Here is a 9,879-nt window from a genome sequence, read left to right as displayed (position 1 = left end):
AGACATCGCAGAGCAGAGACAAGCCATTCCCGCTATGCCCTGTCTGAATTCCCGACTCACGGAAACTGTGAGATAGTAAAAGATTTTTTGTTCTACCCCACGAGGTTTGGGGGTGATTTCTTTTTTTTTTTTTTTTTTAAGATTTTATTTATTTATTTGACAAAGAGAGAGACAGCCATCGAGAGAGGGAACACAAGCAGGGGGAGTGGGAGAGGAAGAAGCAGGCTCATAGCGGAGGAGGCTGATGTGGGGCTCGATCCCATAACACCGGATCACGCCCTGAGCCAAAGGCAGACGCTCAACCGCTGTGCCATCCAGGCACCCCTGGGGGTGATTTCTAATGCAGCAGGACATAACTAACACACTTTCATTACCCTGCTCAGGTTGTGATGTTCTCACTGAGCCACCCCTCTGCAGCGCTGTCCTTCTTACCCTCCTTGGGCTCTGACCCCTACGAGAGGCCGCCGTCCTATGTAAACCCCCTCCTGGGGCAGCTCAGGGTCTGACTTACTGGGCCAGGCCACTGTCCTACACCAAGGCTCTCCTAACCCAGTTCAGTCACCAGTACCTCACTCTGGGCCTCCAGTGCTCCTTCCACTCCAGGGACACATGCCTTCCTTGCTCTGTCCTAGTGCCTTTAGATTGACTTTTGCCAGGAACGTAAGGGAAGAGATGAGAAGAGGAGAGTAAAAATAAACAGAAAGGGAAGAGGTATGACCTTGTGCTTCTCGATCTCCTTCCTTAAATTGTCCGGAGTTCAAAGCAATGGCCTCCCCCGTAGTCCTTGAATTCCTTGTTTCCTCTATAATGTTTTCTGACAGCAGCCACTAGGACCCCCAGAGCCTTGCCTCAATGGGTATTTCATTCCAGGCGACCCTAAGCAATAGTTACATCACTCATTTTGTCACCACATGCCCCAACCTGCAAGTTCTCATCCCTAAATAATTACTGCTCGTTATCTATTAGTGCATAATGAATTACTCTACAGCTTAGGATCGGAAAAAACACATGCTTATTATCCCACAGGGTCTGGGCGTCAGGGTCTGGGCACAGTGTATCTACATCTTCTGTCAGGCTGTTTCTCTAGGTGGCAATCAAGGCATCAGTCCGAGCCGTGGTCTTATCTGAAGGTTGACTCCGGAGGGATCCATGTTCATGCTCATTCACGTGGTTGTTGACAGGATTCAGTTCCTTAGAAGCTGTTGATCAGTTCATTGCCATTTAGACCTCTCCAACATGTCAACCAGCTTCACTGAAGTGTGCAAAAATAGAAGGTCATAGGGCAAGATGTAGGCCACGGTCTTTTGTAACTTAATCATCCCATCACTTTCCGAGTATTTGTTAGAAGCAATTCACAGGATCCAGAACACAGGATACTATAAATAGCAGGAGAGAAGGAGCTTTGGAAACTATCTTGAAGGCCGCCTATAACAATTATCTTCAATCCTGTCCAGGGAAGATGACCATTTCCCCTAACTTAAGCAAACTATCTCTAGAAAATTAGGCTTAGCATTCTAAAAAGTTCTTGATATTCTCAAAACCACTACTGGGCATGTAGTGAACATTTCATGGGGTTTTGAATGAGTAACTGAGAGAACAAATGAAATAACAGACTATCCTACCGTGGGTGGGTGTTATTTGGTGACATATTCAGCTTGGGAAATCTCATAAAAACCATGGCCTAGTACGATGAAGCCATTGCTTAAAACGTGGGATATCTATATTTACTCATTTGGAAAGTTGTCAACAATATATGACTAAGTGAAAAGAGCAAGTTCTAGAATGTGAACCCGTTCTGAACAAGAATTCAGGAACATTTAATCCCAAGATGTGATCAACTTTTCAAGTATCCAGGAACAAAATCCGGGATAAGCTCATGATGCAACAGAAATTGGAAATTCAGAATTATTTATTTATTTATGAAAGTTGGAGATTTTTATTTTATTTATTTTTTTAAAGTAGGCCCCACACCCAATGTGGGGCTTGAACTCACGAGCCTGGATCAAAAGTCTCATACTCCACCAACTAAGCCAGACAGGCGCCCCAAATCTGGAGATTTTTTAAAGAGATTTAAGGAAGAATAGTCTCCCAGAATATATTGGACACCCCGAAGAGAATCAATATTGATGGCTCTACTGCTTCTATGCAGAAGGGACTTCATCAATTTTCTACTGCTGTGTCACATGTTATCTCAAAACTTAGTGACTTGAAGCAATAGCAACCATCTTATTATTATTATCTCTCTCATTTCCCATTGACTGGGTTCAGCCAGGCAGTTCTCAATGGCATCTCTCATGTAGTTGTAATCAAACCATGGCTGGGGCATGAGTCTTTCTCATGGCTGGGACCTCAACTAAGGCTCACCTGCATGTGGCCTCCCTGTGTTTTCTGGATCTCCTCCTAGCATGGCAGCTGGGTCTCATGAATTAATGTCCCACGAGGAGAGAGGCAGGCAGAAGCTGATCTGCTTTTATGACCCAGCCTCAGAAGTCAGAGCACATCACTTCTATATTATGTTGATTCGAAGCAAATTACTAGGGAGAGCGCATATTCAAGGGAAGGGGAATTAGACGCCACTCCCAATGGAGAGAATCTCCAAGAATTTGTGGTTATATTTTAAAAACCACTGCAGGAGTCATGAAGGAGATTGCTCTGGGCTCTGCAAGCAAAGGCTTCCCAGGCAAATGCCATGAGAGCTGAATGATGAGGAGGGCACACGCCAACTTTGGGAGAGACAGAAGTGGGAATGGACCCTGGACGTGCAGTGGTCTAATGCACGGAGCAGAGGAGTCCGTTCCCTACGCCCAGTGCCGGACCCATTCTTGGGTGTCCAATTTGCGCACTGCTCAAGTCTGCACCTTCCCGAGCGGTGCAGTGTGACCTGGCAAAGGATGCAGACAGACCTGTTTCCCAGCCCAGTGATGCTGCCTATTACCTCTCGAACTTGGATATGTTACCCCCTATCTCTTTAGGGATTGTGTTAGTCGGGGTCCTGGCAGAAAACAGATGACACACTCGATGGGGGTAATTTGAGGAGAGTTTAATAAAAAGACTATTTACAAAGGTGTGAATAAGGTGTAGAGTAACCACTGGGGGATTGTGCAGTACTCCAAGACTGGGGACGGGGGACTAGGAACAATAGGGCTGCCTGTCACCTCCCCCGGGCCTGAAGGACAAAACCTGGAGACAGAGAGGCTGTGTGGAGGGCTACCGAACAGGTGGCGGAACCGTGGGTGGCAGGACAAAGCCAGCCGGTGGGGGTTCTGCGGTGGGAACTGGGGAAAGAACATCTCAAGTGCTCTCTCTTCTGGGTGCCGCCTCCTGCTGGAGCTTCCCACTGTCCAAACCCAAGGGGAAGCCAGAGCAGCAGTAAGCTGGCTAATTCTGTCTCGACAGCTCAGCCCTTGGGGGCTCGCACTGGTGGGAGAGGGGTGGAAAGCTGATGGGGGGCGGGGGCACCAGGTGCCAGAAGACACCAGGCACAGAGATCAAATGGGAAAATGAATGAAGACTGCCTGGCTCAGAGAAGACGCTCGGTGGACCTGAGTTCCAACGCTCTGTTCAAAAAATGTAGAAAAGGTGGTGCTTCCAACTCACGGAGCTTTACGTGGCATAAAAATGCACATGAGTGTGTCCTAACACAAAACATTTAAAAGAATATTCATCCTTTCCCGGTGGGAAGGAAAGCGGCGAACATAGCCTGCTTGGAAGGCACATCACAGCCTCTAGCGGCATCTAGTGGTGGCTTTATGCCTGGAAAAAAATGTGAGGATTCGGGATGCTCCAGTCGCGCCAGCTGTTAACAAACCTCAGTAATGGTCTCCATCCAAATTGCACGGATCATCTAGGCCTCCTAGAATTTGGCCATCACAGTTTTAATCACACCTTTCTTGGAACCCACCTAAAGATATAACCAGGCAAAAAGCGCCGGCAGAAGATTCAGGATAAATTTCGTAATCATAGTGAGATGTGCTGCCTGACAAAAATGAAAACTGATGGAGAAGAGTATCTCGCACGGTCACTGCACAATAGCCGAGCTACAGAAACAAAGTAAGCATCCCCGAGTGGAGGAGTGGGTAAAGAAGGTGTGCTATATCATACGGTGGAATAGTTTTCTGACGCGAGAAAGAAGGAAACCCTGCCCTTTGTGACAATATAGATGGACCTTGGTGACAGTACGCCAAACGAAATAAATCAGAGAAAGACAAATATTGTATGTATCTCCTACGTGAGGACTCTAAAAGGAAAAAACAAACTCAAAAAGACAGGGACTGAAGATGGCGCATGGGAAAGGTGTGGCTTAAGGGTACGTGCTGGCGACTTGTGGATCAACGTGTCCTGGAGGTCTAACACACAGTGCAGTGATGAGAGACAACAAAACCGTATCGTGCATTGTGAACATTGAACTTGCTACGAGTTTAGATCTTAATTGTTCTCACCAATAGAGGAAATGATAATTATGCGACATGACAGAGATATTAGCTAACGTGACAATGGCAGTCATATTGCAACATAAATGCATCAAATCAGTGTGTTGTACACCTTGACTTACACCAAGTTATATGTCAATTACATCTCAATAAAAAAATGAGAACTGGTACTTGGCCATTACTCATCAGCCAAACTCAATGAAGTGTCTGGTTCACTTTTGTCTTTCTCTCTCTCATAAGTTGGTTCTATGGCCAATGTAGGGCTTGAACTCAAGATCCTGAGATCAAGAGTCACACAGTCTATTGTGTGAGCCAGCCAGGCGCCCTGTGTCCTCCCCCCCCTTTTTTTAATTAAAAATACAATGTAAGGACATGAGTAATGTTTTTTAAAAAGAAAATCACTTCTAATTCTACACCTTGACACAGTACTTTTTTTTGGAATGTGTTTTCTGGCCTTTGTGTAACTTCATATTATCGTATAGTATAGACCACTTGCTTCCTTTAAGTGTTTTTCAGTGGTTTTGTGGTTCAACAAAGACTTGGTGATTATCATTCTTTAACCACTGCCATCAAAGGGTGTGCCGAAATTTACTTGGCATTCCTCTATTGTACATTTATGTTATTCTAATTTTTTTTTTTTGCTTTTGCTTTTATAAGAAAATGTTGTCATGGACATTTTTGTTCATCAGAGTTGGTCCTACTTGAGGCTTAGTTTCCCAAAGTTCCTGAAGCAAGATTCCAGGGTGTGGGCCCAAAGATGAGCTACACTGCATCAAGACCGAAGACTGCGTATCTAAGCTAAGTCCTGGAATGTTTGGGAAACGTTCTGCTTTGTTAAAACAAATGTGCTAGGGCCTCAGAAGGACCAGGATGTGGAGTAAAAAGCTCAGATCAGGGAGGCTTGGATATGCGCCCCTTGCTTAGTGAGGTTACGCATTAAAAAGTAATTATACCCAATGAGATACCACTTCAGACTCTTTTGGATGACTATTATTTGAAAAATGAAAATGTTGGTGGGGATGTGGAGAACTTGGAGCCCTTGTACATGGCTGGTAGGGAAACAAAAAGACGCAATTGCTGTGGAAAACAGTATGGTGGTTCCTCAAAATGTTAAATATAGAATTACCATATGATCCAGCAATCCCACTTCTGGGCATGTACCCAAAAGAACAGAAAGCAGGAACTCGAACAGATATCTCTACACCAAAATTCATAGCAGCACTTTCACAACAGGCAAAAGGTAGACCCCCCTCCAAGTACCCATCAACAGATGAATGGATAAACATGTTGTGATACACTTATACAATGAAGTATCGTTCAGCCTGAAAAAGGAGATTTTGGTACATGCTACAACATGGATGAAACTTGAAAACATTACTCTGAGTGAAATAAGCCAGGTTAAAAAAAAACCCACATAAATATTGTATGACTCCACTTATGTGAGGTATGTAGGACAGGCAAAATTACAGAGAGAAAATAGGATGGAGGTGCCAGTGTTGGAGGGAGGGAAGGAGGTGGAGGCATTGTGCCATGGGCGTGGGGCTTCTGTCTGGAATGATGAAGAAGTCCTGGGCACGGACAGTGGTGATGGCTGAGCAACATTGTGAATGTACTTAACGCCACTGAAACTTTGCATACTTCACAATGGTTAACATGATAAAAATGTGCATGATGTATATTTCACCACGATACAAAAGATATATAGATCAAATGAAAGAAAGAAGTCGTTATAAATCCCTTTATGGAGGTTTTATTGGGGTTTTCAGAGGAGTGAAATTAGATGCACATTTTTAACTCACTTCTGTGTCTGCTCAGTGTTAAATGAATAAATGAATCAGATCTAATAGAAGTCTTTCTGCATATGTACAGAGGAGCCGAGCCGTCACACATACCTTCACCCCTGCAGCCCTTTGTCCCCTCTGTCTTTTCAACTCAGAAGTGCCATATGTACTGATGATCATTATTTTTAAAAAATCATACAATTCGGGGCGCCCGGGTGGCTCAGTTGGTTAAGCATCTGCCTTCAGCTCAGGTCAAGATCTCAGGGTCCTGGGATGGAGCCCCGCGTCTCGTCGGGCTCCCTGCTTAGTGGGGAGTCTGCTTCTCCCTCTCCCTCAGCCCCTCCCCACTTCTCAAGCTCGCACTCTTTCTCTCTCTCAAATAAATAAATAAAATATTTTTTAAAAAATCATACAAATTCAGACCGTAACTATGCGGCAGAAAGTTCACTCTATCCTACCTTGCTCTCAAGTTTTTACCTGCTGTCACTAATTGGCTAAAACCATCGCCTGTGTGTAGCTGTCAATGGTTCCCAGCAAGTTTTAGATCCAGCTCAACCCAGGGCCAGCGGCCTCTTCTCAGGGAAGCCTCTCTCTCAAATACCTAAATAAATCTTTAAAAAAAAAGAAGAAGACGACGACGACGTTCCCATCACTAGAAAAATAGTTTTGTAACATGCGTGGTGATGGATGTTACCGGATTTACTGTGCTGATCATTTCGCAATATGTACAAGTATTGAATCATTACATCGTACACCTGAAACTACTATGGTATATACGGGGAGAGGGAGAAGCTACCCAGGCGCCCCTCCCCTTCTTTCTTACAAAAACAGGTAGCGTGTTGTTTACACTGTTCTGTGTCCGCCTTTTCTTTTTTTATTTTATTTTTTAAAATTGAGATATAATTGAGACAGTTGACATATAGTTAGTTTCAGGTGTACAACGTAGTGCGTCGATATTTGTATGTATTGTGAAGTGATCACAGTAAGTCCAGTTAACGTCTGTCATCACACATAGTTACAAATATTCTGTGTGTGATGACAACTTTTAAGAGCGACTTTCTTAGCAGCTTCTAATACAATACACTACTATTCATTATAACCACCACGCTGTGCTTTTTTTTTTTTTTTTAAAGATTTTACTTATGTATTTATTTGCCGGAGAGAAAGAGAGAGAGAGAGTGCACAAGCAGGGGGTGCAGCAGGCAGAGGCAGAGGGAGAAACAGGCTCCCGGCTGAGTAGGGAGCCCAATGTGGGGCTCGATCCCAGGACCCTGAGACCATGACCTGAGCCAAAGGCAGACGCTTAACTGACTGAGCCACCAGGCACCCGCCACGTTGGACATTTCATCCCCAGGACTTGTTTTGTAACGGGAAGTTTGTACCTCTTGATGCCCTTCCTATTTCACCCACCCTCCCCAACCCCTCCGTCCGGCAACCACTGATCTGTTCTCTGTATCTGTGTTTGAGTGTGCTTTGTTTAGCCCCCACATATAAGGGAAATCATTCAGTATTTGTCTTTCTCTGACATTTCACTTGGTCTGATGCCTTCAAGTTCCATCCATGTTGTAAATGGCAAGATTTTTTTTCTTTTTTACGACTAAATCATATTCCATTATTTATTTAGTTAGTTAACTATTTTCTTTATTCATGTGACAGAGCGAGAGAGCACAAGTAGGCAGAGAGGCAGGTAGAGTCAGAGGGAGAAGCCAGCTTCCTGCTGAGCAGGGAGCCCCATGTGGGGCCTGACCCCAGGACCCTGAGATCATGACCTGAGCCGAAGGCAGACGCCCAACCAACTGAGCCACCCAGGCGCCCCCTAAATCATATTCCATTACTTAGATCACATTTTATTTATCCATTCGTCTATTGATGGACGCTTAGGCTGCTTCCGTGGCTTGGCTATTGTAAGTAATGCTGCAGCGAACATGAGAGCGCCTATGTCTTTCAAGTTAGTGTTTTTGTTTCCTTCAGATAAACATACCGAAGTGAAATTGTTGGATCATATGGTAGTTCTATTTTTAATTTTTTGAGGAACTTCCATACTGTTTTCCCTAGTGGCCATACAAATTTATATTCCTACCAGCAGGGCATATTTTTTCCTTTTTCTCTACATCCTTGCCAACACTTGTTATTTCTGGTCTTTTTGATAATAGCCAGGTGTAAGGTGATTTGTCATTATGGTTGTGACTTGCCTTTCTCTATTGATAAGTGATTTTGAGCATCTTTTCCTTTTTTTTAAAGATTTTATTTATTTATTCGATAGGGAGAGAGGGAGAGTGAGCAAGAGGTGAGGCAGAGGGGTGGGGCAGAGGGAGAAGGAGAAGCAGACTTCCTACTGAGTTCCAGAGCCTGGCACAGGGTTCGGTCTCAGGACCCCAAGATCATGACCTGAGCTGAAGTTAGACACTCAACCAACTAAGTCACCCAGGTGCCCTGATTTTGGGCATCTTTTCATGTACTTGTTGGCCATCTGTATTTTTTTTTAAAGATTTTATTTATTTGTCAAAGAGAGAGAGAGAGAGAGCAGAAGCAGGGGGAAGTGGCAGGCAGAGGGAGAAGCAGGCTCCCCACTGAGCAAGGAGCCTGAAGCTGGACTCAATCCCAGCACCCTGGGATCATGACCTGAGCTGAAGACAGACACTTAACTCACTGAGCCACCCAAGCGTCTCATCTGTATGCCTTCTTTGGAAAAATACGTATTCAATTCCTCTGTCCGTTTTTTAACCAGATCGTTTTTTGTTATGATGTTGTATGAGCTCTTTATATATTTTGGATATTTATCCCTTGTCAGGGATTATGTATATCTATATATCAGGATATAGATACAAAATCATATATACATCTCAGGATATATATATATATATATATATATATATATATATATATATATATATGATTTGAAAGTTTTTACCCCATTTGGAAAGTTGTCTTTTCATTATTTATTTATTTATTTATTTATTTATTTATTTACCTATTTGATGGAGAAAGAGAAAGCACACAAGCAGGGGAAGAGGGAGAAGCAGCAGGGACCCCGATGCGGGCCTCCAACCCAGGACTCGGAGATCATGACCTGAGCCAAAGGCAGATGCTTAACCGACTGAGCCCCCCAGGCGCCCCTGTCTTTTGCTTTGTTCATGGCGTCCTTTGCTGTGCAGCTTTTCAGTGTGATGTAGTTCCACGTGTTTATTTTTGTTTTTGTTGCTGCTGCTTTTGGTGTCAATTCCAAAAAATGACCGCCAAGACCAAGGTCAAGTTGCTTACCCCTAGGTTTTTCTTCTAAGAGTTCCACGGTTTCATGCCTTACATTCAAGTCTTCAACCCATTTTGAGTTAACTTTCGCGTGTGGTTCAAGATACGGTCCAGTTTCCTTCTTCTGGATGTGGCTGTCCAGTTTTCTCAAGACTGTTAATTGGGTTAAGGATTTCAGTGAAGGGGTTCTATTCGGGAAGGGATTCCCAGAAATGCTAGTAAAGGTGTGGGAAAGTGGGAAGGAAGTCAATACAGGGTCTGTTACCGAGCAAGTTACCATTGCAGGCATCTGGAGGTCAGTCCCACTCCAGAACCTTGGAAGCCAGTGTCGAACGCCTGCCTCAGTGTTACCCCCCTGAGGTGTGAGGGCGCTGGGGTATTTATATACCAGCTGCTGCCTGTGATTAAGTGGAGGGCTG

Source organism: Ursus arctos, unplaced genomic scaffold, assembly GCF_023065955.2.
Source record: "Ursus arctos isolate Adak ecotype North America unplaced genomic scaffold, UrsArc2.0 scaffold_7, whole genome shotgun sequence".
Lineage (NCBI taxonomy): Eukaryota > Metazoa > Chordata > Mammalia > Carnivora > Ursidae > Ursus > Ursus arctos.
This window is presented reverse-complemented; position numbering follows the sequence as displayed.